The sequence below is a fragment of the Corapipo altera genome, unplaced genomic scaffold (genome assembly GCF_003945725.1).
Source record: "Corapipo altera isolate COAL_440 unplaced genomic scaffold, ASM394572v1 61, whole genome shotgun sequence".
Taxonomy (NCBI): domain Eukaryota; kingdom Metazoa; phylum Chordata; class Aves; order Passeriformes; family Pipridae; genus Corapipo; species Corapipo altera.
In genome coordinates, this window is record NW_020884910.1 from 2,161,524 (window position 1) to 2,177,947 (window position 16,424).

Consider the following 16,424-nt stretch of genomic DNA (forward strand, 5'->3'; position numbering starts at 1 on the left):
CCTGCAGCATGAAAATAAAAATCAAGGTATTGCAGTAATAGTGTTCTGCATCCAGAAACAATCGTCATAACTCTATAATAATTTGATACAGAACTGTGTATAAATTGGTTATGGTTTTTAGGGGGGACATAATATCAAAACCAAGAGTTTCCTCTCTTGTTCTCTGTACCTCTGCTATATGACGCTGTTCTTAGACTGGCAAATTGTCAAAGGCAGGAAAATACAAATCAATAAAGGAATGAAATCAGAATTTGGGTAAAGAAAGCACTTCCTCAAGCTACTGAATTTGCAACAGTATATATTCTCAAACATCCTAACCACTGTTCAGGAGAAACCGTAAAGAAGATGTCTTGTATACTATATACTATACGCAATAAAATTCAAACCTAAACACCTCCCTAAATGTGATGCGCTATTCCCTTCTCTATTGCATGTGCCTTTTTCACGTACAAAAAGACAAAGAGTGTATCTAGAAGAAATACATTCAGAAGAACAAAAAATCTACAGTGCAAGGAGGTCTATCCAGAAACCCTCAGTCTGGGGTTCGACTAAAGAACTAAACTCAGAAGGTGAAATGGAGCCATTTGAGAGAGGGTCCCACCAAACAGGAGGAACAAGCAAACAAACAAATAAACAAAAAAATCCCTGAGCTCCGACTAATCATTTGAGCTGCCAGTGAGAGGTGACTTTTAGACAGATGGTCAGGGAAAAGCTGGGTCCGTGGACACAGACGTTAGTGCCCCATCTGTATTTTAGGATCCTAGCTTCAACAAGCCATTACCAACTTTTTTTCTAAGTGACAGAAAGTGAAAGATTTCTGTTCCCACTCATTTGTTTCTTTTCTATCATAACCACCCCATTTCCCTCCTTTTTTTTCCTCAGTAAGAATTTGTTCTTTGATTTTTTAAGTAAACAGAAACTGTACAGAAACTGTTTGCAATATAACTTTTATGGAAAAAAAAAGATGCTAGGTAAGTTGGCAAAACAGTAATTGGAATTTGAAGAGAGAGTTTAAAAAAAGGGAGAAAAGAACGACATACCAAACTCACTTGGTCTTGTCCCCCTTCCATTCCTGTTCTTATTAATTCCAAATTATAATTTGGAGGTAAGAGAACTGCATTTCCTTTCAATCTATTTTGTTGCTGCCACACATTCTGTGCTTTGCTTCTCTCTTTCTTTTTAGTAGGGGAAAAAAAATCCCTAATAAAAATAGAAAAACATATCTCAGGCGTTAAGCTCGCTCTCCCCCTTTCCTTTGTAAAGAACTCTTTGTTCTCTAGTGAAAATGCTGAAAAAAATCCCCGGGCTCCCTGAAACAAGTGCAAAACACTTAGAGGCTTTTGGGCTGGCGAAGAGCCAGAAACCCTCCCGCTGTCTGGTTAGGAAGAGAGGAAAGAGAGAGAGAGAGGAGAGAGAGAGGGAAAAAATTGGAGCTTCCTTTAATAGACATAGGAAGCAGGTCCTTTTTTTTTTTCTTTTTTCCTTTTTTTCAAAACTGGCGGTCAAGCGTTAAGTAACTCCCTCTCTAAATCCACCTGCTGGAAATGAACTTGGGTAACCCCCCCAGGGGTGCACAAAGAGGAGACACAGTAACACACTCCCGGCTCTTCTCCCACCCGCCCCCTCCCCGCTGCCCTGCTTCCATTCTCCCTGTTCCCAGCACACAAATGCCCACGGCTCGCGCTCCCCCTGCCACCACCAACCAACGTACCAAAATAAACGCTCGCTCCATCTCCTTAAAGAGCAGAGGGGGGGGGGGGGGGGGGAAAAAAAAAAAAAAAAAAAGAAAAAAGGGGGGAAAAGCGCTTTTTTCCATCTCGGTTGCGACAGTGATAAGGGGTAGGGAACATCTCATACCTGGTGTGAATGCTAATCAGCCAGGAGTTCTCCTTTTTTCCCAAGACAGGGAACTGTTTCCTTCCAAATTTATTAGAACCTCCTCCACTGCCTCTTTGAAAAACCTTCTTTTGTCACCCTCTTCCCAAGTCCTGATACTTCTTTAAAAAAAAAAAAAAATGGCTTCGGAGCTCCTTCTATTCTTGATATTGATTCTCTCTCTCTCTCTCTCTCTCTCTCTCTCTCTTTCTCCCTCTCTCTTTCTCTCCCCCCCCCACCCCTCCTCCTTTCTCCTGTCTCTGTCTCTTCTGAGTGGTCTATTGATAAGTCCCTAGAGGCACTGGGTCAGCCTGCCCGTAGGAAACCAGACACAATGCACAAATCTCCGAGTGCCATTCTGCCATCAGCAAGCAGACCACGTTTAGGAGAGAGGAAAAAAAACACACACACACACACACAGTAGAGCAAAAGACAGAGAGAGAGAGAGAGAGAGGGAGAGTGTGAGAAAAAGACTGATTGGAACAGGAGGGAGGGAGGGAGGGAGGGAGCGAGAGAGCGAGGGAGAGAGAGCGACACTGCCAGTCAGGTTAATCATCCCTACTTTAATTAGCTGTTCGGCTTAGACATAAAACAATTGAATTTGAATGATCTGTCAGTGGGCTCGGCTGAACCAAAGGGGAAATGCGAATATTACAAAAAAGACTGTTGGTGTATTCAGATAAGCTCGCTGGGAAAATCCTCAAAGGATAACTATTAAAACTTACCACCAAACAAAAAGTACAGATTTAAATGGCATTATAGAGAGGCCATCTCCAAAAAGCTGGGAGATCCCTTCCCTCTCCTTTTTACACATCACTGCAGCTCTCACCAAAATAAACACCCACACCTTCCTACAGTCTTCAAAGACTACCTGTCCTGTGGGGTGGGGAAAGGAGTGCCTACTACTTCAGCTCGCTTAAAGCAAGACCATGCTGCCCTTCAGTTGAATTTTCCTGATGGATCACTGGAATGTTATGATTCTGGAACTACACAAGCTCTGAGAGCACATCCTTGCCATGCATGTCTGCACAAACACAGACAAATCGAGTACCTGCAGGATACAGACGGAGATGCTGTAAAAAGGCAGTGCTGGGTACTGGGATAAGACAAGTCCCAGGCACTGGGGAGGTGGAGAAATTATACCCCAAAATAGGTGTCAAAGCAATCTATTCCTTCTACCCTGGGCTGCAAAATGAAGTACAGTTCAAATGGATGAATCGTGGTGACATCCAGGGCAGCAGCAGTGCTGTGTGGCAGGCCAGGCAAAGATTTATGACACTTCTGCAAAGTCTGCTTCTACAAAGGTGTGGGGCAGGTGGCCTCTCCTTCTGAGAGGGAAGGCAGCAAGTAACATGCTGCTCTGACAGCTAGTTGTCAGCATGTTTAGCCCCCAGACATCACCCCCCTGGCCCACCAGAACTTTCCCTTGTCAAATGCAAGGGACCTACTTTCGATTTCAGGACACTGAATGCCCCCTCATCAGGGGCTCTGATGTCCCCTCCTGAGCGAATAGCAGCAAGGAAGGTGTGTGAATTTATTGTGCAAGGTAGGTATATTCTCTGTGTTTTATATACATTCTCTGTATTTCATATAGGGCTGCAGCTACAGCAGCAAGTCCATAATTCCTGATCAGCTCTGTGAACATCTGCTGTATATAAACTTTAAAATGAGTATGGCTAACCTGCAAGCACTGCCCAAAGCATGGGAAGAAAGTAGAGAAGGGACTCACAATGTGGCTGATGGCTGGCCTTTGAGAGGAAGTGCTGCGATTCCCCCATCACTCTGCATTTTGGGTACAAATGCTTAAGGAAGGAAGAAACAAAAGAGACAGAGGCTCTAGCAACCTCTCTATATTAATTTCACTGTCTTTTCTACATACATGTCCAGGCAAAACTGGCACCAGTTTTATGTGTTTTGCCATTAATGGGAAGTTGATGGGTGGTGTCATTATTATTCATCCCTTCTATCACCCTCTGCTATGGGAAAAGGTGAGTTCCTGCCCTTTTCCACCATTGAAAATGTCACATGCTGTGTATCTGTGTCCCACCTGCCTACCAGCCCACTGGAGCTTGTTGACTCAGCACAGATTATAGGAAGACCTAACCAGGGTCAATAGGAGAGGGATGCACTGCAGAAGCAAATGGGATGTTGGACTTAATAAGGTCTGTTAAATGTTATTTATGAGTTTTCTTCCCAGCCTCCCAATATGAGTTGCTCACACTTGAAATATCATGGAAGGTAAGATGCTCCCAAGGAACAGAAAAGGAGATTTCAGATAAACACAGTGCCATTAAAGGCCTCAACCCCTTTCCAGAAGAGGAGATTTTGTAGAGCACAGTGACACAGACAAGCAGTTTTCTCTTCCCTAGGTCAGTACCAAAGCAATAATGCAGCAGAACAGCTCTGGGCTACGTTTCTAATGAAATATGCAGAGGATTTGACCACCTTATGCAGGGGTTCAGTGGAAGAAACAGTGTGCAGTTATGTAATTACAGGCTATGGTAATGGTACAAGGGGCCCTCCCTAAGGTGGCACAGACAACATTAACTGTGGCATTTCCTAACTTTTAAGTGTTTGACTTAGTAACATTAACATTACAGTAATGCGTTTTTAGTATAATTTTTCAGGGTTTTCTTTAAAAGTCAACTTAAAAATCGAAAGCTCTTCCATGTTGCTGCTGATGCTGAGGTGGGTTAGCACCTGTGGAGCTGTAATACAGAACTTCACCACTTCAGCCGGCAGCGTCAGCAGCAGCACGAGTAAAACGGTGCTTACGAGCTGATCAACCCACTGGAAGACTGTGAGGATACTTCATTCAGTGATTTGACAGTGTCTTCCTGACACTGCTTACTTCCTGCTGAGATTCAGGAGCCCTAGGCTGACTTCCAAGGAGCAGAGCAAAGTGCACTGCCATGGGAAGAGACCCTTTGGTCGCTGATCCCCAAACCCGTACATCTCCTGTTGTTGTTGATTTTGCTTACATCCCTTCCATCCTCTTGACTCCATGAACTGCTGTATCTCCTGTTTTCTAGCTTACTTTTGCTCATACTATTTCCCCCTCCCTACACTACTCTTTATTGCAGCCTGTTCCGCATCCCATTCCCCTAAAATAAGCATCCCTTCAAATGCCTCTCGACCTCTGCTCTATCCCAGACACAGACAGACCTTCAGCACGGAGGAAAGGAAACTGCTTAGTATAGTAAATTAGGCCACGTGGTGTTCCAGGCTGCCTTAACTAGACCACTCCTTGCAAGACTGTTTAAAACTAACTCGGATATCATAATTTGCAATCCACAGTGTAGACATATCAAAATGTCCTTGTTCTCATTTCCAGTGCTTGCTGCCATAGCAACCCCTGGTCAAAAGGAAATTTCCATTGATATCAGAAGGAGCAGCATTTCACCCAGGTGAGTTTTTACTATGTGGCACACATTTTATTAGCATGTGTTCCTGATACGGTGATCCCCAAATTTCCTATAGCGCTTAATGTAGCAAGCACTACTATTAAGTCTGGCTCTCAGTTGGTCCCCTTCTACTAGAAGACACACAAGTCTAAGACCTCCTGCTTTCTACATGAATATCATCCAAAAGCCAACCCACAGTCTAAACAAATGTAAAAGGCCAGTTGGAGCTCCAGAAAATGTACATCACCTACCCCTCCTGAGATTTTTATCACAGATTTTAACTTAGATACATGATGATGATCTCTTGCTTTGCATGGCACCCTCTTGCTTGCTCTTCCTTCATATAAATCATTGCATGTATCAGGGAGATTTAGGCAAAGAAGCAATAATTCAAAGCTCAGTCTGTCTAATCAGTTGAATAAAGTTTACTCTTTGCTATGGAAAAAGCAATCAGTGGTGCAACAAGCTTTCAAACTCATATATATGATACTTTCCCCATAGGAAGAAAGTGTTGCTACAGAATTGGAAGAGATCTTTATGAGAACTGTACCTGGATTTGCCAGTGGCAAATGGTAGGATTTCTGAAAAGAAGAGCCACCAGAACTGCTCCTCACTTTCTGTCTTCTACATGCATTACTTAATGCCAGCCAAAAGAAGGACATGGAAATGGCAGACTACTTACTCCTTTAATGTATATAAAACATTCTGCAATGCAACTTGTAGCACTCAGTAGAGCTGACAAGAGCTGACATTAATGGGAAATCAACAGATCTGGGTGGCACAGAGAGGAATTTGGTTCCTTTGCAAAGAAGGAGCTCTGCCTACTTGAAAAAATGGCATTTAACTATGTAATCTCAGGATGAGTTGTATAAATATATTCCTCTAGATTTATTGGCTTGTCTTCATAAACAGCTGTGAGTTTGTGCTTTTTGTTGAGATGTAAACCAGCACAGCATGTTGGTGAGGGTGAATATAGTTATTATTCAATACATAAAAAATTAGTGAAAGAGACTGGGAAGTCCATCCTATTACAGAAATCGACTGCTTGCTTATCTTTTGGGTAAGCATCATTCCTAACTTTTACCATTGTGCTCAGTAGATACCTTTGTATGCTAAAGTGAGAAAGGTACCATGCCTTGCATCTACTTCATTTCTGTCATATATGCAATTTGATTTTCTGGGGTAAAACATACAAGTTTATTTCTTATTACACTGATTACCAGGACCAACTCCTCCTGCACCCTCCACCCTACCCTAAACTACATGAAATCTCCAGGATTGGTTCCTAAAGCACCTTTTACTGACACTGTGCAGTTCCCAGTTCCCAAGGCAATTCCTTTCAGACATTTGCTGACAAAAGGGAAATGTAAATGGAAACATCACAGAAGCTTCATAGTTTTACTCTCTTAGGCAATTCAAATATAATGGTTTATTTTGTGGAAGACCCTCTCTTTAAAAAAAAAAAAAAAGAAAAAAAGAAAATGTTGCAAACTGGTCTATGAGAGACATTTAGTTCTTCTGTTTTAGTGCATTACCAGCATAGTAAGATGCTGAAAAGTGAGCCATGCCCTCATGGGCACCAGTGCAATCCCCTTGCCTTCAGAGGAAAAGCAACAGTGCAACCTAGGGGAACTCTATAAAACATATGGTTGAGAAGACACAAGAAGAGCAAGACTCCTGCCTTTCTTCATACTCAGCTGCATTGGGTCAAAAAGTAACATTTCAAAAGTGTGTTTTTACAACAAATTAAGGAAATCTGATTACTGGTTAAGAAGCAGGTAAATGAGAAGGTGACTTTCACAGGTAATATGTTTTCTGTACGTTTATAAGGATGTTTACTGTGAAGGCCTCAGAAGATTTTTAAACACCAAAAACATTAACTCTCTACCTCACTCTCTACCCTCTATCATGATTCCATACTGTTGTTACTGATGGCACCTCTGCTCCAAAATTAAAAAAATGAAAATTACTTAAACAGCATCATGTGTTATATTCAGCCTATTTTACTCCATTCTATTATATTTTATTCTAAGATTTTTGAAAGAAGCATAAGTATTTCAGGATGTCAGGAGGCTTAATTTTCTCTCACACTTTCATGGGAAGACAATTATAATTCTGATTTGAAGAACTTTAAAGCGGACGTCTGCCCCACTTCTGTTCTAAATGCTGACGGGAAACATGGTATATATCCCTCTTGCTAACTTTGGTCCTGTCACATATTCACAAACCTTATTTCCTGCATTTGGAGGTGACAGGTATTGTGCTGCTGCCTCCAGTCTTTCTCATCTAAAGATGTGTTGTTTCCGTAGGCTTTTCCATAGGCTCAACACTGAGTAAAAACTGTAACTATTCTCATATTCCTCATTCTAGATAAAACTTTTTAAGAATAACAGCACTGCTAGCAGTCTGGGGAGTTGTACAGCCTCAGCATACCAAACCCATGAGATTGCCACCAAAATAACCCCACCAAGGGCTTCTGGTTTCTCTGTCCACCCATCTAGTTATGTCTCAGGGACAGATGCAAAAGGGTCTCTATCTGCACATTCCACTTTATCTCTTCAACTTGGAAGCCAAAAACCCAGAGGAGAGGGCAGAGTTCTGAACATTTCCTGCATCTGACATAATTGTCCATCATGTCCTTGGGCTGGGTGAAGCTATGAGGGAAGAAGACACAGACAGGGTTGATTTCCACCTCCACTCTCTCCACAGACACAGCTGCAGCTTGCATGTTGACTAGAACAAGACCAGCTCAGGAAATGAAGAGTAGCACATCACTCATTTTTCCTGCCTGTTTGCTCCTAATTATCTTGCAATACATTTCACTGGTAGTTTTATCATAGAGAAAGACAGAAGGTCCTTCTGGTTACAGCACATAATTACTACTTTTAAAATGGCTTGTTATTCATTCATGGGCAAACTTCAGTCTCTTCCTCCCTCCCTCAAGCTCACTGCCTCTTCTCTTTGTTTGTTTGTTTGTTTGTTACTTTGGGAGGCAGGCTGTCAATTCTCTGATAATGTTACCCGATAAAGGAAAAGAAGGGCCAGCAGAGGTGGTGTTCACTTTCTTCTGATGAGATTGTGGCCACACTGAAAGAAGTGTCAACAATCTCAATAATTTAATTTTGGCTAATACAACACCTCTTACAGGCTTGAGCTATGCATCTCCTGTGTAGCCCCTAGTACAAATCAACAGAGCCACTTTTATACTCATCTTCCAATATTTCTCTCCAACCTTAGAAAAAACAGAAAATTGCCAGAGGGCAAAGAACTCTCATTTTGCCATTGACATTTCTGCAATCCATCTCCCTGAATTGGGAGACCCTTTCACAGATCCAGAACCTCACCAGCATAAGGAAGAATTAGTATAATTAAGAATTAGACACAGGGTCTCTAAAATGGGAATCATAACAATGACTAACGTCACAGGAGTGTTTTCAGAATTAATTCATGTAAGTAAAGCACTTACAAGATAAAAACGTAGGAGCTGCCACATCAGATTAGACTACTGCTCCATCTAGGAGAACATTCTGTGTGCCACAGACAGCAGCAATAAATGCAGGGTAGCAGAAGTGGGGTCTCCTCTCTGTGCAGGAACAGGGTTCAGTCTAAGAATAGTCAATGCCAGTCCTTGGTTACAGCATTACTTTATGATTTAGGTTACATATTTAAGCCCCTACTACTCACTGTCAGTAAACAAAGTGGTCTTGCAATTAAAGGAAAGAACGACGGTCAGCAAGAGTTGGGTACAGTGACTGTACAGCTGCACATTCATTTCTGTTCAAGACAGTTTCTGATCAAGAGTTTCTGCTTATCATTGAGTGAACTTAAAATTATTCTAAAAATCTCAAGTTTCAGAAACATGGTTATTGAAAAAATGCACAGTAGGATATAAGTACTTATAAAATTGATATATTTCATATGCATATATATTTATATATATATATTTACATAAAGAAGGATATACATGGACATGAACAAGCTGGTTTAAAAAGTAACCTCATCCTTACTGGTGCTGCTTTGAGCAGGGTGAGGGTTGGACCCAGATGACTTAAGGCGGTCCTTTCTGATTTTCATTATTCCAGAATTCTGTGAATCCACAATTTTCCATGGCAGAGTTCTGCCACTGAACATGAAATGACTTGTGGTAAACACAGTTTTTACAGAAAGTATTACTAGAGAAGTTTCTTGGGTCCAGGATAGAAACTCAAAGTTTCAAAGTCAGAGAAAGATGTTGACCCTAGACCCAGGCGAGTAAGGATGTGATGAGGGAGACCTGGAAGTGAACAGGCTCCCACACTCCCTCACCCACTGGAAAAGTCCTGGCCCTGGTCTTTTAAAACCTAGTTTTTTTATGAAAAGGTTTCATAAAGTTTAATTCTCACACTCCAAAATTGCAAATATTTTCACTGTGGGACATTGTTATTTTCTGGCCAGCTCATCTATATGACTGTGCATTCTGCAAGTACCTGCAGACCTTACATGATTGCTAACATTAGTTGTGACAAGGGTAATGACAATCTTCCTGTGATATTTCACTATCTCAGATGGTTTGACACCTTTATTTTAATTCTTACAAATTGTTCACTTTATGAAACAGCCTTATCTTAAAAGTAAATATATGGGTTCAGATGAGTTTTTCTTAGTTTAAGAGTGGGATTTTAAAATTTGGTTTTACTTTTGTCCTAATCATGCAGTGTTTAATAGAAACAATCTATACAATGCAAAACCCTCCTGAAAGACAGAGCCGCAATATATTTTTGTGCATGATTCTGTTCTATTCCATATTCTACTTCAGGACAGTGTGACGAAAAAACCCAACAAATTAGAAGATAATCTGTAAAAAAACCAAATCCCTCACAACTGACCGAACCGTAAATGAGTCTTACATTACTAGAACTGGATAAAGTATCATCAGTATCAGATTATTACATAAGAATATGTTAGTAATGTAGCAGCAGTCTAGTCTTTTAAGATGTGAAAGAGCGTTATCTAACCTCTCTGCAAAGTTCAGGAAGAGGAGCCATATGTCCAAATAACCATTTTCTTCCTGGTGTTTAACATGTCAGTTTTTCTAAGGGGCCTATTTCAAGTTAAAAAAAAAAAAAGGTGTGAAATGCATTTTGATTTTTTTTTTTTTTTTTGGCAAAAGCAGCTCATTCTCAAGCTTGCAAGGAAACAAGAAAAACAAAATCAAATGTCAAGTAGATTTGCTCTTTGTTGTAATTAATACACAAGCATTTGCTTGTAGCTAGTCCTGAGCCTGAAAACAAGTAGTGTCAGTTGTGGCGCTTTTAAAAAGGAGAAGTTCTCTGGGCTTCAAAGGGCCAAATGTTCAACGACTGAAAATCCCAACTCAAATCAATGGCCCTAGGCCAGTGTACATTAGCTAAGGATCTGACCACAAAGGAAGGATAGCATGAAGCCTGATGGCTGAGAACATGACACACGCTCGCAGCATTGGGCCCTTAGTGTGATGAGACAGCAAAGAAAGGCAGGGCAGACTTCTTCAGAGTAGAAAGAGAGTAATAATTAACTGAAAACAAGGAAATTGCAAAGCCCTGTGCTGCAGACTACATGCATGCTCAGTTTCTGGTCAAGGAAGTTACGTGAGATTTCTCTTTGAGTCAGAGCAATGTAGTGGATAAAAAGGCCCTGTCTAGCCAGGGGGATTTCCTGAGGCCATCACAGACCAGCTCAACATGCTGTTAAGAGGCTCGTTTTCATGAGAGTTCTTGTTGCATTTGTAACGCTGGCTCCAGGCCCCTAGAGCTTCAAGTGCCACATCACAGTGCTACAAGCCCAGTGCTGAATGCTTGGCACAGGACCAGGCATCTTCCCTTCCTTCTCTCTGTTTCCTCAAGTCAGCAGGTGGGGCTCCAGCACTCCATCTTGTTTTGATTTGTGGGGGGATTTTTTTTCTCCAAGAAGAAAAAAAAATAAGAAAAAATTTCCCATTGAATACTTGTTCTTCTCCTTTTCTCCATGTTTTTCTGTGGAAGCGTTTGGAAAGAGGGAGAAAAAAAGCACATTTTTTTCTTTTTCTTCCAAGGGGCTCGGTATTTCTCCTGAAACGAGGTGCTGGAAACACCTCATGACTGAGGGCTACTGGGCCGAGATCTGCTCATCTTTACACCAGGGTGAACAGTAGCAATTCAACTGAGGTCATCCAAAATGGTCTGGCAGGAAGCTCCCCTTGCCGTACGCGGAGTCAGCCCTACTGAGCCAAGCTCTTCGCCAGGACCAGCTGGGTCTGAGCCCCATCACAGGTCACAGAATGGGTGTAAATGGATGCAGGGTAGAGACAATACAAACCTCTACTAACTTCCCCTGTGAGATAGTCATAAAAGTGCTGGAACTCAAATGCTGGAGGGAGGAATTGGGGGGCAAAGCCAGCACAAGCAAAAAACCCTACCAACAAAAGTGTGTGATACTGGCCAGGATAAGAGAGAATCAGGGCAACATATATTAATTTGGTACTTATTTTCCCACACACTTGTGTCTGATGTGTAATTCTACCATTTAGGTCACTGCTGGATTTAGCCCGATGGGTTTGAACAATTAATTATTTTCAACGATAAAACTATTCCATTTTCAAAACTGGATTGAGCAGTAGATTAGTTCTAGATTAAATAATTTAACTAGAGATCAGCAGTAGGTGTTTTTTTCTGTATTACACTGGCATATCAACGAGCAGATATTACTTTTCAGCATTTTAATTTACTTAATAATTCATAATACTACATTGTAAACTGGGTGGACAACCATCACCTTGGAACACTACAGCCAACACCTCAAAATTTAATCTCCTTTCCAAAGAGCCTTGTTCAATCTTTTAAATGATCAACTACGTGGAGAAAAGAAGGAATATAATCACAATTGACTAAGAAAAGCAAGCTGTTTAACTCCACGAGCATAAGCTCTCAGGTTGCTTGACCTTAAGCAAATGCTATGCCTTGGTTTTCCCATCTCTGCATAACAATGGTACCTAATTAATTGTTGTAAAGACCACGCAGTTATTTATTTATAAAATACTTTTCAGTAGACTACTTGAGGCAGACATTTCAAATGATTTCTCAGAAAATCTTTTAAAATGACACTTAAATTCAAAGAAATCTGTGCTCTGGTATTCTGTTAAATCCAGAAGTGATTCGTCCTGTGCCTCAGTTTCCTCCAAAGCTAAGTGCTGAACATATATGACCCCCTTACTTCACAGAATCTATAGAAATCCATCCACAAAATCCAGGGATAGCTAAGTCATTAACAATTACTTAGTAATTGCAACTCCTTGGATAGAAAGTCTTGGAGAATGCAGTAATATTACATACTATGGATAACTGAGGCAGAAGAGGCTCAGAGCTCACACCGTAAGAAGTTTTGAGGTTCATCGTATCAGAACCAAAAGGATCTGAAGTTGCTTTTGGGTAGAGCAGTAGCATCTGGGAACAGGTAGGATGTGTTATGCTCCACTTCCAGGGGAGAGAGAAGGGCTTCAGACTGCTCTGTCCCATGCTGTTTCTCATTCACAGCAAGAACTGCAGGATGCTTCTGCTCTGATGGAAACAGGGGCACCACACAGATGCCTGCTTTCTAAATGGAAACGCAAGAGTAAGAAGAAGACGTGGATGAAGAAAGGATGAAGGAAGGGAATATTTTCAGAGGAGGGAAAACCACCAGACTTCCACCAGAAGTGGCCAAATTACTTTCCAGAAAAGGAGAATACTGAAGATACATCAACTAAATGGGCTGCTGAAATGTCATATTTAAGTTCAATGGATCATATTAAGGGTCAGAAATTATCAGTTTGGGTTACAGAAGCGTGCAACTGGCCAGCTGCACTAAAGATGGCCTTTACCTTCCTGCCGTGCTTACATGGGGACAGACCAAAATCAAGGCACTGGAGGTTACTTCTGATACTCAGCAGAGAAACTTGTCCTCCCAGTTATTACTGTTATAAGGTCTGAAACACTGCAGATGGAGGACTTGTCATTCAAGAAGACACAGTGTACATTATGGAAATAAACTGGAAGCACAGTTAAAGATTAGCAAGTCTTTTTCCCTCCAGCTGCCATTGATATGAATGAAGCCCCTTCTTGCACAGGCAAAAGGAAAGAAAAGATGAGTTAATGTCACTTTCTCTTCTCTAAATTCTCAGATTTGATGACTAACAGGTTACCATATTTCACTAGGAAAAAGGCCTGTTTTTTACTTAAAAACCCTAAGAGTATACAGAGAAAGTAATTTTCAAGGTCAGAGGGTTGTTTTGACATTTAAGAAATACTAAAACAGATTTTGGCTTTTAAATTTGTAAACCAGAACTACTTCCCGACCTGAGAGACAATCTGCCAAATTTCTAGCTGACCACAGGCTCTTCAGGGTAAGCTAGAATTATCAGATATATCATGTTGTCTGTGTACACACCTCTGTGATTTTAAAACAAAATGCTGATCAACTTCAAGAGAACACAGTTTTTGAGACCCTTCGTACAAGAAACACGCACCTCCTTCTCCCAGTAACCGAAGAGGCAATCCTCTCTTTAACAACCACTTTGGTACAGTATTTTGCTTACTACTGGAGAACTCAATTGCTTAATATACTAATAAAAAAATGAAGGGAAATAGAAACATTTCAGCACACAGAAACCAAAACCCTCCTTTTATTTTACAGTAAGACTTTGATCCTCCCACCAATCCTGTTGCAATACAAACCAATTTCATTTAAGGCTACATCTGACAAGCCAGACTTCTGTGAGACTGCAAAACTCTGCTAAATCCCTGGGTAAACTGCAAATGGGCAGAGGGAAAGGTTCACAAATTCACAAACTGTGAATATATGCAGGTGGACCACACATACACAGGTAGCACAACCTTCCTATGAAAGCTCAACAAAACTTTGTGCATATAGAGATTTAAAGATCCATACTGTTGTTTAATAGATGCAAGAGATTGCATTGCTTCTCCTTACAGTCTCTTTCTCTCACAACCCATCCTGCCTACCGCTGTGGCTCCATTTGTGCAAAGTGGGCTGTAAAATAGTTATGTCATTTAAAATGGGAGAGGCTGTACTTTCTGCCTTGACTCTCATGCCAGAACAGCCAAACCAATTTTGCTGTTTCAACTAGGCAAGAAAAATGAAACTTTTAATTGTTTCTCTCCATACTTTTTTTTCAGTGATGAAGTCTGAAAACTTTCAGCCAAAATTGGCAACAGCTTAAGATGCAGTCCAGCAAAGGCAGCTACACTGAGGAACAAAAGCCTGCTGGAGTGGAGTGGGAGCAAAGAGGATGCTGCAAAGTTTCTGCTGCTTCCTAAATGCATCCCATATACACCTGTGCTATTTAAATCATGCCAATTCTTGTATGGACTATAATGGAAAATACTTACCAAGACTGTTTACTAGATTTGTTTGTCCTACTTCCACCAGAGTTCAAACGTAATTGTATTTAATCTTTTATTTGTTGTTTTTGTGTTGTTTTGGTTTGTTGGTTTTGGTTTTTTTTAAGTTCTGTTCATAATAGTTTGCAGAAAAACAGAGAATTTGCCAGCCTGAAACTCTGTTACACTCAAATCGCCCTGGGCATTACAGGATGTAACTTTTTGTCTAGGAAAGGATTTATCTTCAACAGACTACCCAACTTCCTGACTTCTGCCTTTTAGTAATTCTTTTCCTCTTTTCTCTATCCAGTCATCTCAACATATCATCCTCCAGCCAACAAATATTTTAAAATCATACAATCTAAAAGATGACTCAGGAAAGTAAGAACTGATGAGTTCTAATAAAAAGATCCATGATCGTGGCACTTCCTGGTGCACAGGATATACACATACAAGAAGGAGAGAGATGCATAACAACACTGCTCAGTGGTTTTTTTAGGTACAAGAACTGCAAAACACTTAAACACAGTAATGGAGAAGTTTTGGATCAGATAATGATTAGTGAAGCTGAGGAAGTGATACTGCTAGCAAAATGAGAAGAGTGTCATTTCCTTCTAATGCCCAGTTAAAGGCTGGCTTAGGCTGTGATTCTGGTTTTGGCAGGAGTACAAGGACAGCTTCTTGTGAGAACCACTGCAACACTAGACACCTCAAAGTGGAAATGATAACAGGAAAACAAAACTGAGGCTGTTCATGAGCAAGACGGTCAACACATAGGGCACACAGCCAAAACTTCAGAAAAGCTGAGAAAAGATTGATGACACCCTGCTTTTGCTGAGGGAATTTGTGGAGTTAGGTGCTCCTAGCTGGCTAAATTGAAGTTTTTTCTTCATGTGAATGCACAGTTTATGTGCACAGATTAAATCTAACCAAATCTAGTGCTACTGCAAATGTGCCTGCAAAGATGGCAATGTCTCATGATTAGCATTTCTTAAGAAGCTCAGATCAACTGCGTTTACAAAATGAAATTATATTTACGTCCCACTGAAAATATCAGCACCAAATTCTTAACCTGGGGTTGCTACTGAAAATCTGCATAATGCACAAGGCAGCACTGAGTCTTGCTCTTGCTCTCAGAATTGGTGATTCTGCACAGTTAAAAAAGTGAAAGCCATAAAAGCCTGTTTAGTTGGAAAAGTAAGAAAATGACACTCTGGGCATTGACAAGGAGTGGGTTTGTTAGGTTAGAAAAGATCTCTACAAAACCTCTGATAATATCTGAACTTCAAGAGGAATGGTATTCTGTTGATTTGGGTCACGGTGGTCACCAACACAAAGAAGAAACTGAGGTGCAGCAACAGGAGATCAAGTGATTTCCTCAGCATTGGAGGGAGTTATACTGCTAGGGTTAAAGTAAAAAATCCAGGTCCTTGGTCCCATTAGCAAACCACAGGCTCATATTGCTTTCACTACAAACAGATTTCCCTTCACCATACTGTTCTTTTCTTCTTGCTGACTGTTCAGTGTGACCATCCAAAAACACTCCTATTTGTGTTATTTTTCACACACACCACCCTGAAAAAAAATTCAGCATGAAAGAAGAGCAGTTTCCTCCAATACAGCTCAACATCCAAACTAAGCAGCAGTAAAATCGTATTTATTCAGTGACTGAGGTTTCGAACAGTAAAGTGATTGTTACTGAGTTATAGACTGGACCATGCACTGAAAAAGACCCCAGAATAGGTTTCTGGTGACAGCTCTCTCACCCTGACAG

At 40.9% G+C, this 16,424-nt stretch overlaps 1 protein-coding gene across 20 annotated transcripts in view; it reads right to left on the reverse strand.

The window, feature by feature from the left end:
• Positions 1-16,424, reverse strand: part of ZBTB20 (zinc finger and BTB domain containing 20) — a 502,167-nt gene that overhangs the window by 113,069 nt on the left and 372,674 nt on the right. For 2 of the 20 annotated variants that reach the window (XM_027653337.1, XM_027653331.1), the window contains exon 1: positions 1,041-1,792. The exons of 16 other annotated variants lie outside the window; for them this stretch is intronic. The gene's annotated coding sequence lies outside the window, so the exon portion shown is untranslated. Of the gene's footprint in view, positions 1-1,040; positions 1,793-1,857; positions 2,117-16,424 lie in introns of those variants that run through there. 2 more of the 20 variants (XM_027653333.1, XM_027653339.1) reach the window with 2 other exon arrangements.